The sequence below is a fragment of the Engystomops pustulosus genome, chromosome 7 (assembly GCF_040894005.1).
Source record: "Engystomops pustulosus chromosome 7, aEngPut4.maternal, whole genome shotgun sequence".
Classification (NCBI taxonomy): Eukaryota; Metazoa; Chordata; class Amphibia; order Anura; family Leptodactylidae; genus Engystomops; species Engystomops pustulosus.
Genome location: NC_092417.1, coordinates 90,360,555 through 90,386,056, shown reverse-complemented (window position 1 = coordinate 90,386,056; position 25,502 = coordinate 90,360,555). Strand labels below are relative to the sequence as shown.

The window sequence follows — 25,502 nt, the reverse complement described above, 5'->3', positions numbered from 1 at the left end:
TAAGGAGTTACATACTATTAGTTTTATTTATAGTGACTGATAAGATTTCATTTCTTGCTCAAAAATTCGAGAGGAAAATAAACAGCTTTATCATCTGAGATTAAATAAAAATAGTCCAAGGATTTTTGACCACTGTTGTTGTACAAGCATGGAGACTTTCAGGTTAAATTATCCAGTAGAGCAGTTATCATTCAACCCCTAAAAGAATAAGAAGTGTCACTGAGAACTAGCCAGTAATGACCAAATAATAATCAAAGTTTAAAAGTTATTAAAAACATGAAAGTGCACCCAGTTACAGAATACTGTAGTATTGCAGCATATGGTATGTGCGAACAGAGCCGAGGGTTCAAGTACCAGATATAAACTTTTAAACTTTTGTTCAAAGTTTAGCTGAACTCTGTGAACCCCAAACCTGAACAGACCAGCTCATCACTAATATTAAGATGATAAAGAATGATTAGTGGTATTTATATATATACCGTATATACTCGAGTATAAGCAGACCCGAGTATAAGCCGAGGCCCCTAATTTTACCACAAAAAAACTGTGAAAACCTATTGACTCGAGTATAAGCCGCGGGTGGGAAATGCATTGGTCACAGCCTCTCCAGTATATAGCCTGCCAGCCCCTGCCCCAGTGTATATAGCCTGCCAGCTCCTGCCCCAGTGTATATAGCCAGCCAGCCCCTGCCCCAGTGTATATAGCTTGCTAGCCCCTGCCCCAGTGTATATAGCTTGCCAGCCCCTGCCCCAGTGTATATAGCTTGCCAGCTCCTGCCCCAGTGTATATAGCCTGCCAGCCCCTGCCCCCCAGTGTATATAGCCTGCCAACCCCTGCCCCAGTGTATATAGCCCCCCTCTTCCCCCTTGTGCAGCACAACAATACCGGATGGATCACACAGAAGATTTACGCGTGCAGCCAGAAAGGCAAGTTTTGATTTATTTATTTTTTTGACTCGAGTATAAGCCGAGTTTGGGTTTTTCAGCACATTTTTTGTGCTGAAAAACTAGGCTTATACTCGAGTATATAAGGTATATATATATATATATATATATATATATATAATCAAAAAAGTAGGCAGCACTCCAAAGTAAGTAGAGAAGGGTGAGTCTTTATTCCAAGTGCACTTGGAATAAAGACTCACCCTTCTCTACTTACTTTGGAGTGCTGCCTACTTTTTTGATTATCAAGACGGACCCCAGCCCAGGGACCTACGGCTGTTGCACCCTGATTGTCCGGTGCTGCTTTTGGACTTTCTGTTTTCTATATATATATATATATATATATATATATATATATATATATATAGTCTTATTTTTTTAATTTTATGAATTGATAATAGTTCTGCTCTGCTTTCTTGATATATGTAAGGTGAAGCCTCTATCTTTTACCTCATCAGCCAGAGATGCCTGTCCATAAAATGGCTGCAGATGGAGGGTCATGTGATCTCCATGAAAAAATCGTCAGTTAGTGATCACATGTCCCTCCATCTGCGACCGTTTTATGGACAGGACTATCTGGCTGATGAAATAAAAGAGAGTAGGCTTCACTTTACATATCAAGAAAGCAGAGCAAAACTGTTAATACATGTATATTGGTAAATTACCTGATATCCTCCCCCCCAGCATTTACACACACATTACAAAGTGTGTAAAGTGGCCACTCCCTTCAGTTATAAAACAACCACCGATCTGTGGCTGCTAATAGAAGTCTTTGCTTCTTACTCAGGAAAGTAAAGTAACAGAAAACCAACGTGACTTGAGATTGCTTCTACAGGTGAGTGAGATAACAGAATCAGCCAGCATGCTGGGAAGATCAATACACATTTATCAATAAGTACATTAGCCTTATGGATTCAAGTCCATCTTGCATATCTCCAATTAGATAAACTTCAAGAGATTTGTTCTTTGTGTTACACTAAGTATCTCCTGAAGAATCAATCCCAACTTCTACAAGTTTTCTTATAAAAAATGCTCATGAACTCCACTGCTGTGACTATATCCGTATCATAAGTTACGATGTCTACTCTCAATAAGAGTGTCAGTTGCCTAGCAACATCTTCACTTCCTGTTTCAGTGACCCCTATTTAAATCCAGGGAGAAAACCCATATCATCCAGCATACTTCAGAAAATGTCACCTTTAATCGAAATCCATCCACAGCAAATAACAAATACAGTCTTGTGCTATGTGCTACAAACTGGGTAATCTTTTCCTCAGCAGTGGGATTTTGTACAAAGAATATGTCTACAATATACCCTCATTGCTTCAGACATTACCAAGACCAATGACCAAGAGCAGTATAATAACTGCAGTATTAATAAGGGGCAATATATAACATACTGTACATGCTCCAAGCAAAGGTGAAGTCAGCACAGCGATATCGGTAGCCTCTCAACAATCCTAATATAAGCTTGTAGCATCCTAATATGTTCTTCAGACTAAGAACATTTTAACTGACCAAGTGCTACCATTAGGAGCCACTTCTGATATCGTACTGCCCAGAAGGATTTGCTGTTCTCTCATCCTGGAAAATATCTAGCTGCAGAAAGCAGAACGGCAAGTATAACAAGTGCAGAAATAGTTTTGCAGGCTGGAAAAAGATTTCACAGCGGGGAAATAAAACTGGTTTTCTCGATAGCCGACGTTCAGAGCTGGAAATGGATTTGATAAACAGATTGAGTATCTCAATGTTAAGTTCTAAATAGATAGGTCGGAATCAATCTATTGGCTCCCCCTGCAATCATTCCTAGTAATGGAGCTGACGTTCTCCTACTGATGAATGCCACTGGAGCTGTCTTTGTTCCCTGAAAGCTTTCGCTACAGACACTGCACAATTTTATTTAGGGCTGTTTCACTACCCCATCCCCCTATTCTCTGTGGTTACAGTCTGCGTTTATACACCAACATTTCACTGTCTCCGCTAGAGAGCAGATATGACATTTCACAATTTCACTTGGTGACGAAAGTCTCTTCACTGTGATAACATCAGTTAATAGCATCAGACAGAGATAAAGAGTGAAAATGAGAAAGTTGTTCTTTTTAATTTGTAGAATAATAAATAATTAAACCAATTATAAATTAAAGGGAACCTACCACCACAAATCTACCTATAAAGGTAGATTGGGTGGTAGGTGGTTCAATGGGACATGAGGATAGCCCTTTTAAGGGCTAATCCTCACGTCCCCACACTTTTTTGTTAACTTTTATTAGACATATATTCAAATTTACTTATGCGGCTACTGGGGCGTGGAGTAGCCGCATCTGAGGTTACACGAGGAGCTGCGCGCCGAAGATGGGTGAGTAGGAGGGGAAAAGAGGCTACCAGGGCGTGGAGTAGCCGCCTCGTGTAACCTCAGATGCGGCTACTCCACGCCCCAGTAGCCGCATAAGTAAATTTGAATATATGTCTAATAAAAGTTAACAAAAAAGTGCGGGGACGTGAGGATTAGCCCTTAAAAGGGCTATCCTCACGTCCCATTGATCCACCTACCACCCAATCTACCTTTATAAGTAGATTTGTGGTGGTAGGTTCCCTTTAAATTATCAATACTGTTTTCCTCGGAAAGGTGCAAGAAGATGGTAGGAAGACAAAAGTCAACACTCACTAGTAATAAATATGCAAAAAAGATGGTTCTCCCTGCAGTGCCATGTACAGGTTAGTCAAAGCATTGCCTTTAGCAGAGTTTTCAAGGGATTATTGTTCCACTTCTACCCAGTCTATATTTTCTATTAGGACACATATGGGCTTATTTACTAAGGGTCCGCGGACTCACTTTTGTCGGATTTTCCGAGGTTTTTGGGTTTGGCACTGCTGTGAAAGGTATTTAACAGGGGATTGTGTCGCACGCGATTTGATTGTGACACAGCTGCGCTGGCTTTCATGTAACAGAAATCGGGGGGCAGTCCATTGGACAATCCAACTGATTCGGACAGAGCACAGGATTTAACTTTCAAATTGTGTGGCAAGACCAAGCACTTACATGCACCAGGAAGAAGAAGATGAACTCTGTCGGACCTGAATGGGGAAGCGACACATGCAGGATATTGGGCGCACAATCTTAGTGAATCGCGGCATAAATTAGCGTTGGACAATGCACTTTCGGTGAACTCCTCCAGACGGGTAAATAAATGTGCCCCATAGATACAATTGAAAGGAAACCTTCCTAATAATCCTCTGTTAGTGAGAGGAAAGATGTGCTACATAGCTTCTGTCCTGGCATTCAATAATAGTCTCTTCTTTAAACCAACACTTTACAGTTCTTGCACCTTTAATGAGATCTATCATCATATCCCCAAGTCACATATTGTCAAGGTTCTGGATCAGTGGACCCCCTGGAATCTAAGTGGCACCTGGTCTTCACCAGAGCCTGCCGCAAAGCGGGATGGTCTTGTTGCAGTGGGGTGCCATCAGATCGATCCACAGGTGCAACTAGCCCGCGGTTGCAGCCGAGGTTGCGGTACAGAATCGGAATCCAGGCTCAAGGTCAGAAACAGGCACAAAGTCAAGGCAGGCGGCAGAGATGCAGAGGTTGGGTCCAAGGTCGCAAAAGGGAAACAGGCAAAGCAGGCAGGACAACAGGTACAGGAACACAAGGGAAGCTTTCTCTTAGGCAATAGTGCTCAAAGATCAATCTGGGAACAGCCCGGCCTTTAAGGAAACCCCCGAGTGCCAGCACCAATCAGCAATGCGCTGGCCCTTTAAATCCTAGAGTGCTGGTGCGCGCGCCCTAGGGAGCAGGGACGGGCATGCGGACCAGACTGGATGGAAGCAGGAGCGGGAGAGGTAAGTCTTATTTCAGGGGCAGGGGTGTGCCTGCGATCCGAGACATGGATTGTGGGGGCACCCGTGACACATATAGAGCAGCTTTCAAATCTTCACAGCTTTCTAGAGCAGCATCTTAAATTTTAGAAGTGTTTAGAAGCATAGGATACAATAGGTTGAGGGACGTAATTTGATTGGGTGCAAAGGGTGTGGTCGTAATCGGGCCCGAGAGGCCTAGGGGGTCCATAAGGTGTACTTTTCTTATGAGAAGGCTAGTACTATAAACAATACATTAAAATTGGGGGCCTGGTAGCAAAGAGTTACACCACTGAATAGTGGTATTACTCATTAAAGATGCAGGCAATTTGGGCCATAAACAGGCTTTCTACTTCTGCAGAAGCCCTAGTACCAGCATGCTGAGGGGTGAATAGAGAGCTAGTTGTCTGTTTGTCTGCTTGTATCTTTCTCTGCTTTCTCCTCCTGCTGGCCTGCAAACCTTAGTCTCTGTACAGTATCTTACCTGGGTGTACAAAACCTGAGCAGATGGTGTTATATAGCATGCACCTTATTAATGCCAGCTGTGATCATGCTATACGTGTTTGTGTTCTTTATGATTTGGTTACTTGTGTAGATTGTAAGTTCCTCTTTATTTCAAAAGTAGACAGACTCTATTGTGATGTATAATACGTTGTTTATTTGTTTTGAAAGTTGCATCCCAAGGATGAATCCCTTTAAGACTCTAGGATCCTGGGAATAGTTGGATATATAATGACACCTTTGTGTCTGAGTGTCTCAGCAGACCATAGGGGAGGTGCTTGTTCAAAGGTAACCACAAATGGACCTCTGAATTTTCAGCATATTTTTTTTTATATATATTTTGTTTATCACCGTCACCATGAGCTCTCTATGCTCCTGCTCCCAACAGGCCATCATTTTCCCACACATAATCTCTGGGCCTATCCCTGGCCTCAACTGTGACGTATTTTATCCCAAAGCTGAACTAAAGCAGATGTGTGCTTTAACCCTACAAATAAAAGGCGCATATGGATGAAGAGAGGAAGAGCTGGAGTGTAGTGATAACTTCTCATTGGATCCTTTACCCCTAGCATAGCATAGGGGAGGAAGAAACATAGGGGAGGAAGAAACATAGCGCAGGCTTCAAGTGCACTTGACCATAAGATGATTAAAGCCAAGAATAAGGTTCACCTTATATTGGTCTTAAGCTGAGGCATATAGGGCGGTAAGAAGGGCAGCCCAGGTGTCCAGAGAGGAGAGACGCCAGGGTCCAGAATTTAGGGCCCAAAAGTGCACGAAATGTTTGGAAAGCAGGTGCTACTTCTGAAAGAAAAAACGCATTTCAGATGTGTACAGAAGCCTTCAGCAGGTTAGAACAAGTTACAAACAACAGCATTGATAAAACATTGCTGCCCATAAAATGGCTGCAGATAGAGGGTCATGTGATCTCTGTAAGTGAACAATCACCCTGCCAGGACTTTATGACATTATTCATGAATAAAAGATCAAGGTAATTGCAGGGTAGTTGTTCATAAACAGATTACATGACCCTCCATTTGCACACATTTTATGTACAGAAATCTCTTGCTGATGAGGTAAAGGACAAGAGGCTTCGATTTCCATATCAAGAAACTGGTACAGAACTATTAAAAGACGTATACAGGCAGTCCCCGAGTTACATACAAGATAGGGTCTGGAGGTTTGTTCTTAAGTTGCATTTGTATGTAAGTCGAAACTGTATATTTTATAATGGAAGTTCTAGACAATTTTTTTTCTTTTGCCCCAGTGACAATTGGAGTTTCCAAATTTTTGGTGTAATTGGACCAAGAATTATCAATAAAGCTTCATTACAGACATCTTACAGCTGATCGTTGCAGTCTAGGACTATAGTAAAGCATCCAGGGAGCTTCACCAGAGGTCACAGTGGGCAGAGGGGTCCGTCTGTAACTATGGGTTGTCTGTAAGTCGGGTGTCCTTAAGTAGGGGACCGCCTGTATTGGTAAATTACCTGATATCCTGCCCCTCACACCTTCACAAATGACTAAAAACATGAGGTTAAGTGGCCAACCGCTATAATGTGGTTATTAAGCAGGTTAGTTTTATTTTTAGGGGGTGTCAATAAGAAAAAATTGAAGGGACAGTTTCTTTCTTTTTCAGAGTGTATTCTGTACATGAAAACCTGTCACGATTAAAGATCATTTACAGCGAATTATATACGTGGCAGCCATCGAGCTATTAATCAAGTCTAACATGTAAGGAGTCGCTGGAGCAATATCTGGTGGATGTTGATCTGTCTCCTAGTATTTCTACGCGTCTTGTGAAAAATGATATTTTTCTAATAATGATTGATCTTGCCTCGTTCAGGCCCATGCAGGTCTGGTGTTCGTTCACATTCAGGTGGGGTTGACGCATCTCTGTTTGCTCAGTAGAGGGCACTCTACACCTATATTTTTTCCATTCGTCCTCTGCTTATTCCCATTCTCCTGTTTCATTGCCATAGATCCACAAAAATAAATCATGTGAGGTATGATTTTGTACTTGGTATGCTGTAAAGACACCATGACTGACATTGCAATTATAGGTTTTTGCATTGTTTATACCCCTCCGAAAGCATATCTGAGTGCTATAGAACACAGGCTCTGGAGATCTCCGAGAGGTTTCATTACAATACATAATTGTATTCCTCTTTTCAGGCCTAAAGGAGTGTTTATGTGTTTCACACATTTTAACACAATGCACTTTATTCATGATTAAATAACTAATAGAAAAATCATGATTTGGCATTTCAACCCCCCGATAGCAAATGGCAAGATGGAGTTTTGGCAAGAGGCTAGAAGAGGGAACGGGCAGGACCTCCATTGTTCAGGACTCATTGAAAATCATAAAGCAATAGAATAGATGTAGTCAAGGACATACATACACACACCATACAAGTGGCTGAGTAGACATCTAAAAACAATAGAACTGTTGCAATACTCCTGTCATTGTAAGTAATGCAAACAGTTTTTGCTTTTGAACTGTTGATCTTGCCCTTATATTACATATATATCTACATAAAAAATGTATATCTGTGAGGTCACATGTATAGTTTTCATGTCAGAAAGAAGTATGAAGTGATGTCCCAACAGTCCACTGTTTTGGTTATTCCATTTTTTATCTAAGGTGTTTTGGAATAGGGGCTCCCTCTGAAACTACCACATTTGCCCCAGCAGTGACCTTACAATGCAGCTGAGAGACCCTTTTATTGTAGTAACTTGTCTGAGCAGCAATTTCAAGCTAAATGTAAGGACGCTAAATGCTTCAATGCCCAACTAACAACCCTTTATCAGTTTATGACAATGGCTGCTATCTGGAGTAAAGGTAACATCGGCACTTAGGAACCATTAGTTATAAGATTGGAAAAACACAACTACATATATTCTGAAGCAGCATCTGTGTGCTCTGTGTCTGGAATTAGAAACACCTCCACATTTAGGGGTATGTCTTTGACAAAAAATGTTATTGAGCTCCTAAAAAGGAAGATAACTTTATCCCTAATTATGTAACCTACAACCTTCAAGAACCGATGCTTTGGTAAAAACTTCACATGTGATACAAATAACTTTAAAATTAGATTCATTAATTGACACAAATACACCTACGAGGAGTTGCTGGAATCACATAAAACAAGTGATAACATACTAAAGCGATAGGATACGTTTGTTGGGGACAACTGTACAATTAAAAGGAGGCTCTAGTACAATGTTGGATGATCACGGGATAAAGAAGGGATATGGTTATTGGCATTGAAGCATAAGGTTTATGTACAGTAGCTGGAAGGAAATTCACTCAAATATGTTGCAGCCAAGTCTATGGATCATAGGGTGACTAAGCTGGCACCCAAGCCTGCTCCATAAATGCCTGATTGGATATAAATCTGGTTACTGGGGAAAACAAGGAAGTGTTGCAATCTGATGGAGACATTTCCTGGAAACTACTGCTGTTTGTTTATGAACATGAGGGTGAGGTCACATGTTGCGTTTTGGTTTGTTTTCATTGCGTTTTGAAACACATTACAACAGCTGAGGAGAGATGATTTGCCTAATTACATTACTGTTAACATTTGTGTTTACAAAATGCAATGTTGACATAATGTTAACACATGCGTTAGTAACAGTAATGTAATTAGGCAAATCACCTCTCCTCAATGAAAACGCAACCAAAATGCAACAGTTCTTATACTTATACTTCTAAAAAATGCCAGTTGAAAGCCGTGCCATAAGATGTAACACATGTACCTACAGGATGCTCTGCACACGAGCACATATATTGAGCTGCTCGCTCCCCTGGTATCACTAATAGTGGTTGGAGCAGTGGAAAAAGGATGACTGCATCCCAGAGCTGCATTTTTAAAGCCAAGTATCAAGGTCCAAACAGAATTTGGACTCATCACTTCTATGGTTCCAGACTGTAGATGGATGTCAAAAGAAGGGCATTTTTCAGAAAAGTCTCATCAATTGCAAAGAGTTGCAAGTCCATGTGCAACACCACATTTGTCAAGATTTATCAATCTCTGCACCCATTGCCGCCCTGGGGGACATATGTACAACCGCAAAATTTGCGCCTGTATATACTTTTCCTACGGTCGTGTGAATGAAGCCTAAGTTTCCCCACCCTGATGGTGTTTCAGAGGGTCCTTCATGTTCTAGAGACATGAGAAGATGGTAAGGTAAATCAGAACTTACTTTACTGAAGCAGTGATGACAGAAATCGTCCATACAATAAAAAGGCATTTACCTTAGATTACATGGCTGGCTGGCTGACCTGGAGTAAGGTGGAGGTGGTTTTGTTGCTTTTTCCTTGACTCAGGCCTCTTCCACACTAGCGTTGCGTTTAACGTCAGGGTGCAATGCGTGAAAAACTGACGTTTTTGGCTGCATTTTTGTTCCATTTTTACTTGGAGTAATTAGCGTTTTTGCGTTTTTCACGCGCGTGTTGTTAGCGTTTTTTTGCGTTTTCGGCGCATTTTTCACGCGCGATTCAATGGGAGACTCGAGCATTTTTCAAAGGGACCATGGTTTGGGATTAAAATGTGTTATTTAATTGAAAAATAATGTCTTCTGATAAATTGCAAACATCTGCGATCTATTCTTCACTGTTCCGCGCGTATATTATCTCCCGACAAGTTAGCAGATGTGAAGAACAGTGAAGAATAGAATAAAATCATTGTACACAGTGAACACAGTGAACACAGGATCATTTAAGATAAAAACACAGTGCAGAACACAGTGCAGAATAGATTACAGATGTTCGGCACATCTGCTTACTTGTCGGGAGATACGCGGGGAACGGCGCGAACAAAATAGCATGTGAAGAACAATATATATGTGTGTGAAGAACACATTGCAGATGTTTAAATACATCTGCAATGTGTTCTTCACACACATATATATTGTTCTTCACATGCTATTTTGGGCGCAACGTTCCGCGCGTATCTTCCGACAAGTAAGCAGATGTGCCGAACATCTGTAATCTATTCTGCACTGTGTTCTGCACTGTGTTTTTATCTTAAATGATCCGGTGTTCACTGTGTTCACTGTGTACAATGATTTTATTCTATTCTTCACTGTTCTTCATTGTGTTTTTTTAATTAAATGCTCGATCGCGAGCAGGGGAAATAATGTTATTCTGGTCACCTAGCAACCCTTACGTTTAAAACGCATTGCACTCGCATTGCACTTGCAATGATTGCGAGTGCAATGCGTTCTTGATGCATCTCCATAGACTTGAATGGGGCGTGAAAATTGCGCGTGACTCGCAAAAATAGAGCATGCTGCGATTTTGACGCGCGTGCAAACGAACGCAAGCACGCGCGTTAAAAACAACGCTAATGGAGAAAGACCCATTGAATACAATGGGACAGAGTGCAATGCGAGTTCTGCGTGTCAAATGCACGCGCAGAACTTGCGCGTGAAAAACGCCAGTGTAGAAGGGGCTTTAGTCTTCTTCTTGAAGCTGGCTTGAATGAATCTCACTCTCCTGAACTATTCTTCTAGCTGTATTTACAACATTCTATCCACAATTCAAAATATGTTGGGAAATTCTGTTCATATATACAAATAACTGTTCATTATACAAACAATAATATTTATTTGGTGAAATGGGACAACCCCTTTAAATCTGGTTGACTTTATATATCTTATGCAGATTCTCCCCTTTCCAAACTTCATTGGAGGGTACCCCTTCCTTCCAACCCTGAGTGCAGTGCATAACATTAATAAACAGCCCCTAGGGGTCAGTATTAAATCCAAGGGTAAAATAACATTATAATTACAAACATATATTAACAGTAAATAGTAAATTAGATATGCTCTCTGGCTCATTGCACAGTTTTATGGGGTCATAGTTTGCACAGGCTTCTTCTGCAACCACAATGACAATTATTAAATGCATTATTGTAATTCTGCATTGTGATCTTCATGTAATACAACCAAAGCCAGAATTTAGAACTCGCTTAACTATTAAGAGTGGACGTCTGAGGTTGCTCTGGCAATATCCTTTAATTGCCCTTTAAAATCACATTAACGGCAGATATAGGAGGCCACTAGTAACTGCTATTTTTTTATTCTTTTCTAATCTAAAGAATTTCATTGCACAGACAGGAGCAAAATTACATTTGCTGTTTGTGAAAACAGTTTAGGAATTTGTAAGCAGTTTGTGTAATAACTTTACCCAATTAAGTACACTATTACACCCCCCGCTCACACACACACCCTGCCACCTTCAGCTCTTAGTACGTGCGCCTTTAATAGAATATTTCATGAATATTCAAAGATTGTATTAAAAGTGGCTAAACTGCAGCCATTATCTCTCTGTTATAGATCAAGTCCCCGCTGAGGCTACAGCACAAGTTCAGGACAAAATGAGAGGACGTCTGAGAAGGTCCTTTGAGGCATAAAATACTACGAAAACAACAAACAAGAAATGCAATGTCTCATATTACCTGCATCAAATCCACTCTAGTATCTTAATATGTTACATACAGTATGACTTCCTGTTAACTAAAATGGCCCTTAACAAAATGCTAATCATATAATGTTCTTTAAAGTGACTCATGGATCAGCAGTATTCTGTGAATGATCCCTACAGCAAGTGTTCCGTTTTCCCACAACACACAATGCAGGAGAAATAGAGCATTTCTCAATGTTTATTATTAAAATCACATGGTTGTCACTGTTTGAGACTGCTAAGGTTACAGAGGGTCTGGAAAGTATTCAGACTAGAGGTGGGCGAATCGATTCTAACGATTCGAAATTCGTTTAGAATTTCAGGAAAACTTCGGCACACATCCGAAGTTTACGGTGATTCGTCTGAATGAGTTTCAAATTCCCCCCCTCCTTTATTAGCAAAATGGCCACAAACACAACATGTTACATAGGGAAGAGAACTCCAGGAAGAAGAAAGGAACATGGCAGTACTGTTCCTCACTGTATGGGGGTAGTGTTCCTCACTGTATGGGGGTAGTGTTTCTCACTGTATGGGGGTAGTGTTCCTCACTGTATGGCGGTAGTGTTCCTCACTGTATGGCGGTAGTTTTCCTCACTGTATGGCGGTAGTGTTCCTCACTGTATGGCGGTAGTGTTCCTCACTGTATGGGGGTAGTATTCCTCACTGTATGGGGGTAGTGTTCCTCACTGTATGGGGGTAGGGTCCTTCACTGTATGGGAGTAGTGTCCCTCACTATATGAAGGTAGTGTTCCTCACTGTATGAAGGTTGTGCCCCTCACTGTATGGGGGTAGTGTTCCTCACTTTATGGGGGTCGTGTTCCTCACTGTATGGCTGTATTCTTCACTGTATAGATATAGTGTCCCTCACTGTATGGAGGTAGTGTTCTTCACTGTATGGGGGTAGTGTCCCTCACTGTATGAGGGTAGTGTCCCTCAATGTATGGGGGTAGTGTCCCTCACTATATGGGGGTAGTGTCCCTCACTGTATGGAGGTAGTATTCCTCACTGTATGGGGGTAGTGTCCCTCACTGTATGGGGGTAGTGAACCTCACTGTATGGCCGTAGTGTTCCTCACTGTGTGGCGGTAGTGTTCCTCACTGTATGGCTGTATTCTTCACTGTATGGAGGTAGTGTTCCTCACTGTATGGGGGTAGTGTCCCTCACTGTATGGGGGTAGTGAACCTCACTGCATGGCCGTAGTGTTCCTCACTGTTTGGCGGTAGTGTTCCTCACTGTATGGCTGTATTCTTCACTGTATGGAGGTAGTGTTCCTCACTGTATGGGGGTAGTGTCCCTCACTGTATGGGGGTAGTGAACCTCACTGTATGGCCGTAGTGTTCCTCACTGTGTGGCGGTAGTGTTCCTCACTGTATGGCTGTATTCTTCACTGTATGGAGGTAGTGTTCCTCACTGTATGGGGGTAGTGTTCCTCAAGTATGGCTGTATTCCACACTGTATGATGGTAGTGTTCATCACTGTATGGCTGTATTCCACACTGTATGATGGTAGTGTTCATCACTGTATGGCGGTAGTGTTCCTCAGTGAATGGCGGTAGTGTTCCTTACTTTATGGGGGTAGTGTCCCTCACTGTATGGGGGTAGTGTCCCTCACTGTTTGGGGGTAGTGAACCTCACTGTATGGCCATAGTGTTCCTCACTGTGTGGCGGTAGTTTTCCTCACTGTATGGCTGTATTCTTCACTGTATGGAGGTAGTGTTCCTCACTGTATGGCTGTATTCCACACTGTATGATGGTAGTGTTCATCACTGTATGGAGGTAGTGTCCCTCACTGTATAGTGGTAGTGTTCCTCACTGTATGGCTGTATTCTTCACTGTATGGAGGTAGTGTTCCTCACTGTATGGCTGTATTCCACACTGTATGGGGGGAGTGTCCCTCACTGTATGGCTGTATGCTTCACTGTATGGCGGTAGTGGCCCTCACTGTATGGCTGTATTCCTCACTGTATGGCTGTATTCTTAAACCCTAGGTTGTCTAATCGATCCTATTATATACTGCCATATTACAGCCATATCGCACATTGTAATGAAGGGGTTAAATCAAGGCAGCCTTGGGTCTTTGAGGCTGAGGCTGTCATGGCGACGGATTGCAGCTACCCGATGATGTCATGGGGAACGACGATGCTCGGCCATCTATTTAACCTTGCGGGTTAGCACCTATGATCGGGGCTAGCACTGACCTCAGATGTTACGGGTAAGCCTTTGCTGCAATATGCATAAAGACTTACCAGCTATGGAGAGGGCTCAGTCTGTGAATTGAATTTACATAAATTCGTCCATCTCTAATTCAGACCCCTTCACATTTATTGCAGCCAACTGGTAACTTAATAAAGTTATTTTTTTTTGCTCATTAATGTACACTCTGAACCCAACCTTGACAGAAGAAAACTAAAATGTAGATATATTTTCTAATTTATTAAACAAGAAAAACTAAAAAAAAAATCACATGTTCATAAGTATTTAGCCCCATTGCTGTGACACTTATATTTAACTCACATGCTGCCCATTTCCTTCTACTCCTTCATTGGGGACTAACTGTGTTTAATTATACTGTTTAGACTTGATTAGGAGGGGCAGACACTTGTCTATATTAGACCTCCTGCTCACTGTGCATGTCAAAGCACATGAGAACCATGAGGTCTAAGGAACTGCCCAAGTAGTTCAGACTTTGAGATGTTAATTCTAAGCGGAATGTGTAGAGAAAACGGGACACTACTCATGACCTGCATGACCTGCCAAATACAATCCCGACAGTGAAACATGGTGGTGTCAACATCATATTATGGTGGAGTTTTTCAGCTGCAGCAACAGGACAACAGCTTGTTATTTAAGGAAAGATGAATGTGATACTCTACCTTCCAATTAAAGTAACAAAGCAGTGGCTTCAAAATAACTCTGTGACCATTCTTAACTGGCCCATCTAGAACCTTGACCTTAACCCAATTGAGCATCTTTTGAGAGACATCAAAATGGCTTCCACCAACGTTCACCATCCAACCTGAGGGAACTGGGGAGGATCTGCAAGGGAGAATGGCAGAGGATACCCAAATCCAGGTGTGAAAAACGTTTAGCAACGTTCCTAAGAAGACTCATGATTTACTAGCTCAGAAGCTGCTTCTACTCATAACTGAGCAAAGCATCTGAATACTTATGACCATCTTTTACTTCAGTTTTTCTTATAAATAAGTAAAAATATCTACATTTATTTTTTTTCTCTAAAGATGGGGTGCACAGTGCATATCAAAGGGAACCTGGCACCAGGGACCGCATCATTTTCACTAAAGACAGATTGTAAAAGCCCATGACAATTTCAGTGCAAAAATGCCTCCCTGCCTTTTTTAAGCATTTGCATTACAATATCATTGTGTGATATAACTTAGTTTGCACCCTGACAAAATCATGGGGTAGTCACAGTGGCTGGGCTTTGGTTTGGATGCATTTAAAAAAAAAAAACACATGTGACTTGTCTGAGCTGCAGGCTGCCTCCATCTTTGTGCTCCTGTACAGCTTGCCCCCCCCCCCACTGATGTCAGCCTGACCAGGCTGTGACCTCTGAGAAGGAGTATGAGGTGGAGCTTTACAGGAGCACAAAGGTGGGGGTCAAGCTCGAAGGAGTTTTGTCAGGGTGCAAGAGTAAGTTATTACAGACAATTGTATTGTAATGCAAATGCTTAGAAAAGGCAGAAAGGCAGATTTGCACTGCAGAAGTAATAAGCTTCTGCAACCTCTCTTTAGTGAAAATGTGGTTTCTGGTAACAGGTTCCCTTTAATCTTTAATCTTACCAATTAACTGCAATGAAACAAAGAGTGAAAAAGTTAAAAGGGTCTGAATACTTTCTGTACCAACTGTAATTGTGTTGTGTTGTGTTTGTATGTTTACCTTGTGGTGTCACCTTAAAGCAGGGTAGAGAACCTATGGCTCGCAAGTCAGATGTGGCTCCATCTGGCTTACAGACAATTTGATTATTATTTTTGTTTTGCTGTGACTACCTATCTACTGGAGACATTTGCTGTGGATACCTGTCTACCGGGGGGGGGGGGGCATATATTGTGGCTGCCTATCAACTGGGGGGCATGTGTTGTTGCTACCTGTCTGCTAGGGGGCATGTGCTGTGGCTACTTATCTACCGGGGGGGGGGGGCGGGCATGTGCTGTGGCTACCTGTCTACTGGGGGCATATGTTGTTGCTACCTATTTACTGGGGGGCATGTTCTGTGGCTACCTATATACTGGGGGATGTTCTGTGGCTTCCTATCTACTGGGGGCATGTTCTGTGGCTTCCTATATACTGAGGGGTTATGCTGTGGCTACATTTCTATTAGGGGGCATGTGCTCTGGCTACCTATCTACTGGGGACATGTGCTCTGGCTACTTATCTACTTGGGGCATGTGCTGTGACTACCTATCTACCGGGGGCATGGGCATATTGTATGGCTCTCGTGGAATTTCATATTAAAATATGGGGCATTCATGGCTCCCTCAGCCAGTAAATACCCTTTACTGTATCTTAATCTTCTGTACAGATTACTTGGTGACTGGTCATGTGACCTCTACCATCTGTGTTTTTGTGTCGTCCTGTGATGTAATGTCCATAGCCATCTCCTGTGATGTACAGAAGCTGGAAGTAGTAGAGAAGAGCAGAAGAATAAGTTAGTTCCTCCGTTCACTGACATGATATTGTTGCAGGCATTAAAGGCTGGGCAGGGATAGACTGTGGCAAGAGGCATGGCAGATGATCACTATGCCTCCGCACATGATGAACTATACTACAACATGCTGTTGAGGTTTGAAAAATGAAGGAGTTTAAATAATCTACTTCCAGGGCAGTCTGATCTGCAAGAAGGGTGAAGAATGGAGGATGAACAACTACTGTTAGTACAGTGGAGGCTGTTATGATACTGTGCTGACAGACAGAGGAAGAAAATAAACAGGGAGTGAGTGTGATGTGGTAGGAAAAATGCTGTTCCCAGATTTTCCACCTCTGCAGACGTGTTTTTTAATTACTTTATGACTGAGATGCACTGCAAGAGCTGAGAGAGAGGAGAAGGAGAGATGATGATATCACTACACACAGCCTGCTGTGCAAGGGCTTATGGAAAGTATATTCTCAGCATGTAAAATGCAGGAAATAAAGTGTGTGCTGGGATTGTAGGAACAGGTAAATAACATTTTTCTTTCCAGAAGGGATACAAACATGTGTAATAGTCTTGTGTTAAAGGGCCTGTATGTAACCCTAGAAATACTCCACAGACAGGAGGCTCTGCAGTGTTTGTAGAGTTTGTATTAAGTATATCTGTTTTATGTATGGATTTTAAGAAATGAGGCGGTCGGATGTGTTAGAGAAACACTGTAGTGCGATGGAAAATACCGCCAAGACAGCATGTTCCTGGGAAAAAGCTATGACAATGAATCATCTGACAAGATATGTGAAAGCAAGAAACTAAAGAGCCATTATGGAGTGAAGAATTAAATGCTGCACTCATCTGACACAGGCTGTGAGCTCCGCATATACCGAGCAGAGCCCCTCTATGATATGATAATACTCTATCTAAGCATATAATCGCAGCCCTGAGCTTCCAGGGATGGCATTTTCCAGTGGATGTCTTGTATAAGGGTGCCAGCTCCCATTATCTGCACTAGAGTAAATAGATATTGCAACATCCCATCCTGCCGAGAAGAAGTATGTGCAATGTTATATATCACAACGAACAGCTTGTGTGTGTGTCTATCCGCAGGTCTGCTGCCTCCCTCTCTGTAGATTTTACATTTGTTTCAATGTGTACTCCCAACATTTACAATCTGGCGTCATAATAACATGTGGGAGCTGTGCCATACACTAAATAGGCTTATAGGCTGCCAACTCCAGAGGTTTCTATATAAATCTACAGACGGAAGCAATGTAGTAATAACATGGCATAAGCCATAATGCTGCATAATGCTATATTTCTAAAGGTGACCCAGCAGCTTCCATATGGTATATTCCAATGATGGATGCTGCCTTACGTGTGATCATATTATAATCAGATATTACAGTATGTAATTACTGAGTCGCCGTATACGGTACATTCATCATTTATCATTCTACTGGTAAACTGTATATGTGTATTACAGTAAAAGTCTTATCTTATATCCATCTTGTTATTCTGTGCATCTACATGTGGTCCCCTACTTAAGACACCTGACTTACAGACGACCCCTAGTTAAGGACAGACCTCTCTGTCCACTGTGACCTCAGGTGAACCTCTCTGGATGCTTTACTATAGTCATAAAAGAGGACATTTATCAGGGTTTATATGCTAGTTTACTGTGGCTGCGGACCAGAACCACAAAGTTCTAATTTGTACCAAACATTGCTGGTTTCAGGCTCCCCCTTCATTAGAAGTTTTGGGCCTGGTCCTTTTAATTATGGTACGCCGTAACCTCTCCTTTTTCCTCCTGAAATGAAATTTTGAATATATGGGCTTTTGTGCTAGTACATCTTAGCTAGTACTTAGTGCTAGTAAATGTGTTACATTAGTCTTGTTACTTACTCTAGTGATCATTTGCTATGGCCTTATAAATAAGTATCTTTCTTATATTTTGTCTCATTGTATACAATCCAATTCCTTGGAATACTTTTTGTCCGTTGTAGCACCGCACGTTTAATGCACTTTATTACAGATGTATAGATGTATGTATACGTCCTACTTTGTGTCCGTTGGTAAATATTTATGGACAGGTAGTAGGCTTTAAAGCATTTTTACTTTATTGACAAATATTCACTTAATATATGATGATTCTTTAGTGTATATATCCTTTCTTATTGATAATTTGTCACATGCACAACACAAGTAATAACGATAATAAAAAAATCTTTAAAAATATATATATTTTTATATCGCCATCTATGTTTTGATCTGATATATATATATCTTATATAGGCTATGCCCTTCGTGATTTGAGGCACAGCCTTACTTGAGACACCCTTTCATTGTTTGCATCTATTCCTCTTCTTTGTGATTTGAGCAAAACTAGCTGTACACTTTGATTGAATTACCCTCTCACTGGGGATTCTATACTATATCTCTTTGTTAGTGGATAGGTATAGCACTGCAGAGTATTAATTTGCAATCAGATATGGTTTTTTGTTTATATTTTTTCTCTGGTTGCGTTATAACACCACTATATATATCCTCTTGCGACAGGAGATCCACTATGTACATTAGATACAAACACTTGCTTCATTTATTTGTTATATTTTTACAAATTTGTTATGTACCTATTGGGGAGATTTGCTATTATTTAGATACGAGGTTGAGTTATATGTTTTTTGCGTCTTATGTATATCCGACCATGACCTGTGATACTATTTAGAGAACTCCGATTCTTAGCACTATACGATCGCTCTAGCCCAGTTACTTGTATTACATACAATTATGTTTTCCTGTAATTCTATCATTAATACTGCAAATACTCATATTCAGATCCTTAACTAATCAACGATCAGAGGGTGGAACATTCAGTAGGTGTTTTGTATATGCAGCGCTTAGCAACAGAAACATCGCAATATTTACCACGTCTCTACTCTGGAGCACATCACTTCCGGCTCCAGCACACTGCAGCCAGTGATACTTTGCTGATTGGCCATGCATGTGTTTGCAGGTACGATGGGGGTTATTTATGGGAGCACGGCGTTCCACAGGGTATTTTTACCCTGAGGAAGTCCCCAGCAGGGGACGGAACGCGTGGGGAGCCCTCCAGCCTCTTCTTATTAATTGAATCACCCCGACTTTAGCACGAGACGCTGACCCATGTATTACTCTGAGCTATACAACTGACAACTGTGTGTTAATCTTTGGTTACTTATTGATTTACTAGTGATTGGTTACTGTTTAAACACACCACTTTGGATACTTGTATTAGGTCTTGTGCTGTGCCTATACTTCTATGTGGTTTGCTTTATATATATACCTACAGGGGTGTTTCATGTATTAGTGTTTGATGGTGAAGGGGGTGGTCTGTTGGACAACCTTACATGGTGGTACCAACTAAGCATAGTATATGTACTTGGTACAAATTTTAATTGTTTTTATATTATCATCCTTGTGTCATTATCCTTATGTTTGTATATTAAATAAAGAGTTATTGTGAATTGTCATATGACAATTTTCTTCTCTTTGAATTTATAGATTGTAATTAGAGATGAAGGAACATACTCGTCCGAGCTTGATGCTCGTTCGAGCATTAGCGTACTCGAAACTGCTCGTTGCTCGGACGAATACTTCGCCCGCTCGAGAAAATGGCAGCTCCCGCCGTTTTGCTTTTTGGCGGCCAGAAACAGAGCCAATCACAAGCCAGGAGACTCTGCACTCCACCCAGCATGACGTGGTACCCTTACACGTCGATAGCAGTGGTTGGCTGGCCAGATCAGGTGACCCTGGGATAGACTAGCCGCTGCCCGCGCTGCTCGGATCATTCTGTGTCTGGATGCCGCTAGGGAGAGAGCTGCTGCTGGTCAGGGACAGCGTTAGGGTGCTAGTAGATTACTGTTAGGCAGGAGTGATTCAACAAGAACCCAACAGCCCTTCTTAGGGCTACAATAATGTTATACTTTTTTTTTTTTTGTTTGCTTGTGGCTGGGCTTGCTGGCACTAGTAGTGCAGCTAGTACCATATTGTGAGGAATTTGCAGGGGGACTTGCTACCGTTGTGTTTAGCTCTTAGTGACACACATATCCACCCCAAAGGAGAATCCAAACGGCTTACTTACGCCTACAATAGCGTTATATATATTTTATTTCTGGTTGATCTGCTGGTGGCTGTCCTTGCTGCAGTGCATATACTAGCCAATTGTGAGGAATTTGGAGTGAGACTTGCGGCCGCTGTGTTTAGCGCTTAGTGAGGCACATATCCATCGCAAAGACCGAAGTGGGAAAATTTATTAGGGGTTGGATTTCAATTAGGCACAGTCTGCCATTTCCTTTTTATTTTACGTTTATTTTTTCATAACTCAGCGTCATCTCATCAGTGTGCTTTCATACTTGGCTAGAAAATAGCCAAAGGAGAATCCAAACGGCTTACTTACGCCTACAATAGCGTTATATATATTTTATTTCTGGTTGATCTGCTGGTGGCTGTCCTTGCTGCAGTGCATATACTAGCCAATTGTGAGGAATTTGGAGTGAGACTTGCGACCGCTGTGTTTAGCGCTTAGTGACGCACATATCCATCGCAAAGACTGAAGTGGGAAAATTTATTAGGGGTTGGATTTCAATTAGGCACAGTCTGCCATTTCCTTTTTATTTTACGTTTATTTTTTCATAACTCAGCGTCATCTCATCAGTGTGCTTTCATACTTGGCTAGAAAATAGCCAAAGGAGAATCCAAACGGCTTACTTACGCCTACAATAGCGTTATATATATTTTATTTCTGGTTGATCTGCTGGTGGCTGTCCTTGCTGCAGTGCATATACTAGCCAATTGTGAGGAATTTGGAGTGAGACTTGCGACCGCTGTGTTTAGCGCTTAGTGAGGCACATATCCATCGCAAAGACCGAAGTGGATAAATTTATTAGGGGTTGGATTTCAATTAGGCACAGTCTGCCATTTCCTTTTTATTTTACGTTTATTTTTTCATAACTCAGCGTCATCTCATCAGTGTGCTTTCATACTTGGCTAGAAAATAGCCAAAGGAGAATCCAAACGGCTTACTTACGCCTACAATAGCGTTATATATATTTTATTTCTGGTTGATCTGCTGGTGGCTGTCCTTGCTGCAGTGCATATACTAGCCAATTGTGAGGAATTTGGAGTGAGACTTGCGACCGCTGTGTTTAGCGCTTAGTGAGGCACATATCCATCGCAAAGACCGAAGTGGATAAATTTATTAGGGGTTGGATTTCAATTAGGCACAGTCTGCCATTTCCTTTTTATTTTCCTTTTATTTTTTCATAACTCAGCGTCATCTCATCAGTGTGCTTTCATACTTGGCTAGAAAATAGCCAAAGGAGAATCCAAACGGCTTACTTACGCCTACAATAGCGTTATATATATTTTATTTCTGGTTGATCTGCTGGTGGCTGTCCTTGCTGCAGTGCATATACTAGCCAATTGTGAGGAATTTGGAGTGAGACTTGCGACCGCTGTGTTTAGCGCTTAGTGAGGCACATATCCATCGCAAAGACCGAAGTGGGAAAATTTATTAGGGGTTGGATTTCAATTAGGCACAGTCTGCCATTTCCTTTTTATTTTACGTTTATTTTTTCATAACTCAGCGTCATCTCATCAGTGTGCTTTCATACTTGGCTAGAAAATAGCCAAAGGAGAATCCAAACGGCTTACTTACGCCTACAATAGCGTTATATATATTTTATTTCTGGTTGATCTGCTGGTGGCTGTCCTTGCTGCAGTGCATATACTAGCCAATTGTGAGGAATTTGGAGTGAGACTTGCGACCGCTGTGTTTAGCGCTTAGTGAGGCACATATCCATCGCAAAGACCGAAGTGGATAAATTTATTAGGGGTTGGATTTCAATTAGGCACAGTCTGCCATTTCCTTTTTATTTTACGTTTATTTTTTCATAACTCAGCGTCATCTCATCAGTGTGCTTTCATACTTGGCTAGAAAATAGCCAAAGGAGAATCCAAACGGCTTACTTACGCCTACAATAGCGTTATATATATTTTATTTCTGGTTGATCTGCTGGTGGCTGTCCTTGCTGCAGTGCATATACTAGCCAATTGTGAGGAATTTGGAGTGAGACTTGCGACCGCTGTGTTTAGCGCTTAGTGAGGCACATATCCATCGCAAAGACCGAAGTGGATAAATTTATTAGGGGTTGGATTTCAATTAGGCACAGTCTGCCATTTCCTTTTTATTTTCCTTTTATTTTTTCATAACTCAGCGTCATCTCATCAGTGTGCTTTCATACTTGGCTAGAAAATAGCCAAAGGAGAATCCAAACGGCTTACTTACGCCTACAATAGCGTTATATATATTTTATTTCTGGTTGATCTGCTGGTGGCTGTCCTTGCTGCAGTGCATATACTAGCCAATTGTGAGGAATTTGGAGTGAGACTTGCGACCGCTGTGTTTAGCGCTTAGTGAGGCACATATCCATCGCAAAGACCGAAGTGGGAAAATTTATTAGGGGTTGGATTTCAATTAGGCACAGTCTGCCATTTCCTTTTTATTTTACGTTTATTTTTTCATAACTCAGCGTCATCTCATCAGTGTGCTTTCATACTTGGCTAGAAAATAGCCAAAGGAGAATCCAAACGGCTTACTTACGCCTACAATAGCGTTATATATATTTTATTTCTGGTTGATCTGCTGGTGGCTGTCCTTGCTGCAGTGCATATACTAGCCAATTGTGAGGAATTTGGAGTGAGACTTGCGACCGCTGTGTTTAGCGCTTAGTGAGGCACATATCCATCGCAAAGACCGAAGTGGATAAATTTATTAGGGGTTGGATTTCAATTAGGCACAGTCTGCCATTTCCTTTTTATTTTCCTTTTATTTTTTCATAACTCAGCGTCATCTCATCAGTGTGCTTTCATACTTGGCTAGAAAATAGCCAAAGGAGAATCCAAACGGCTTACTTACGCCTACAATAGCGTTATATATATTTTATTTCTGGTTGATCTGCTGGTGGCTGTCCTTGCTGCAGTGCATATACTAGCCAATTGTGAGGAATTTGGAGTGAGACTTGCGACCGCTGTGTTTAGCGCTTAGTGAGGCACATATCCATCGCAAAGACCGAAGTGGGAAAATTTATTAGGGGTTGGATTTCAATTAGGCACAGTCTGCCATTTCCTTTTTATTTTACGTTTATTTTTTCATAACTCAGCGTCATCTAATCAGTGTGCTTTCATACTTGGCTAGAAAATAGCCAAAGGAGAATCCAAACGGCTTACTTACGCCTACAATCGCGTTATATATATTTTATTTCTGGTTGATCTGCTGGTGGCTGTCCTTGCTGCAGTGCATATACTAGCCAATTGTGAGGAATTTGGAGTGAGACTTGCGACCGCTGTGTTTAGCGCTTAGTGAGGCACATATCCATCGCAAAGACCGAAGTGGATAAATTTATTAGGGGTTGGATTTCAATTAGGCACAGTCTGCCATTTCCTTTTTATTTTCCTTTTATTTTTTCATAACTCAGCGTCATCTCATCAGTGTGCTTTCATACTTGGCTAGAAAATAGCCAAAGGAGAATCCAAACGGCTTACTTACGCCTACAATAGCGTTATATATATTTTATTTCTGGTTGATCTGCTGGTGGCTGTCCTTGCTGCAGTGCATATACTAGCCAATTGTGAGGAATTTGGAGTGAGACTTGCGACCGCTGTGTTTAGCGCTTAGTGAGGCACATATCCATCGCAAAGACCAAAGTGGGAAAATTTATTAGGGGTTGGATTTCAATTAGGCACAGTCTGCCATTTCCTTTTTATTTTCCTTTTATTTTTTCATAACTCAGCGTCATCTCATCAGTGTGCTTTCATACTTGGCTAGAAAATAGCCAAAGGAGAATCCAAACGGCTTACTTACGCCTACAATAGCGTTATATATATTTTATTTCTGGTTGATCTGCTGGTGGCTGTCCTTGCTGCAGTGCATATACTAGCCAATTGTGAGGAATTTGGAGTGAGACTTGCGACCGCTGTGTTTAGCGCTTAGTGAGGCACATATCCATCGCAAAGACCGAAGTGGGAAAATTTATTTGGGGTTGGATTTCAATTAGGCACAGTCTGCCATTTCCTTTTTATTTTCCTTTTATTTTTTCATAACTCAGCGTCATCTCATCAGTGTGCTTTCATACTTGGCTAGAAAATAGCCATAGCAATAGGATAGCATTGTGTGGTTTTAAAAACTAAAAAACACAAAAAAAAAACTAAAAAACACAAAAAAAAAGTTTAAAAAAAAATTAAAGTTATATAACTTTCATTTTCAAAATGTTTAACCCGAGGGCTAGGGGTAGAGGACGAGGACGAGGGCGGGGACGTGGGCGTCCATCTACTGCAGGGGTCAGAGGCCGTGGTCCTGGGTGGGGTGAGACACCACCTGCTGATGAGGGAGCAGGGGAACGCCGCAGAGCTACACTCCCTAGGTTCATCATGTCTGAAGTTACTGGGACTCGTGGTAGAGCACTGTTGAGGCCAGAACAGTGCGAACAGGTGATGTCGTGGATTGCCGACAATGCTTCGAGCAATTTGTCCACCAGTCAGTCTTCCACGCAGTCCACCCATGTCACCGAAATCGGCACTCCTCCAGCTCCTGCACCTCAGCCTCCTCCCCCCCAGTCTGCCCCCTCCCAGGTAAATTTGGCATTTGAACCGGCATACTCTGAGGAACTGTTTTCTGGACCCTTCCCACAGTCACAAACCACTTGTCCGGTTGCTGCTGAGCAATTTTCCGATGCCCAGGTTTTCCACCAGTCGCAGTCTGTGGGTGATGATGACCTTCTTGACGTAGTGGAAGAAGTGTGTAAAGAGGTGTCCGACGATGAGGAGACACGGTTGTCAGACAGTGGTGAAGTTGTTGTCAGGGCAGGAAGTCCGAAGGGGGAGCAGACTGAGGGATCGGAGGATGATGAGGTGACAGACCCAAGCTGGGTTGAGAGGCCGGGTGAACACAGTGCTTCTGAGACGGAGGAGAGTCCTATAGCAGAACAGGTTGGAAGAGGCAGTGGTGGGGCCAGACGGAGAGGCAGGGCCAGAGCAGGTGCATCAGCGCCAAATGT

The 25,502-nt window shown here is 41.9% G+C and overlaps 1 long non-coding RNA gene across 1 annotated transcript in view; it reads left to right on the top strand.

Annotated features, from left to right (window-relative positions):
- Window positions 1–1,513: 1,513 nt before the first annotated feature.
- The window catches only part of LOC140068887 (uncharacterized), a 119,772-nt gene continuing 95,783 nt past the window's right edge, over window positions 1,514–25,502 (top strand). Inside the window, exons 1-2 of the long non-coding RNA XR_011848614.1 lie at window positions 1,514–1,597; window positions 1,729–1,776. This is a non-coding gene — a long non-coding RNA (uncharacterized lncRNA). The remainder of the gene's footprint in view (window positions 1,598–1,728; window positions 1,777–25,502) is intronic.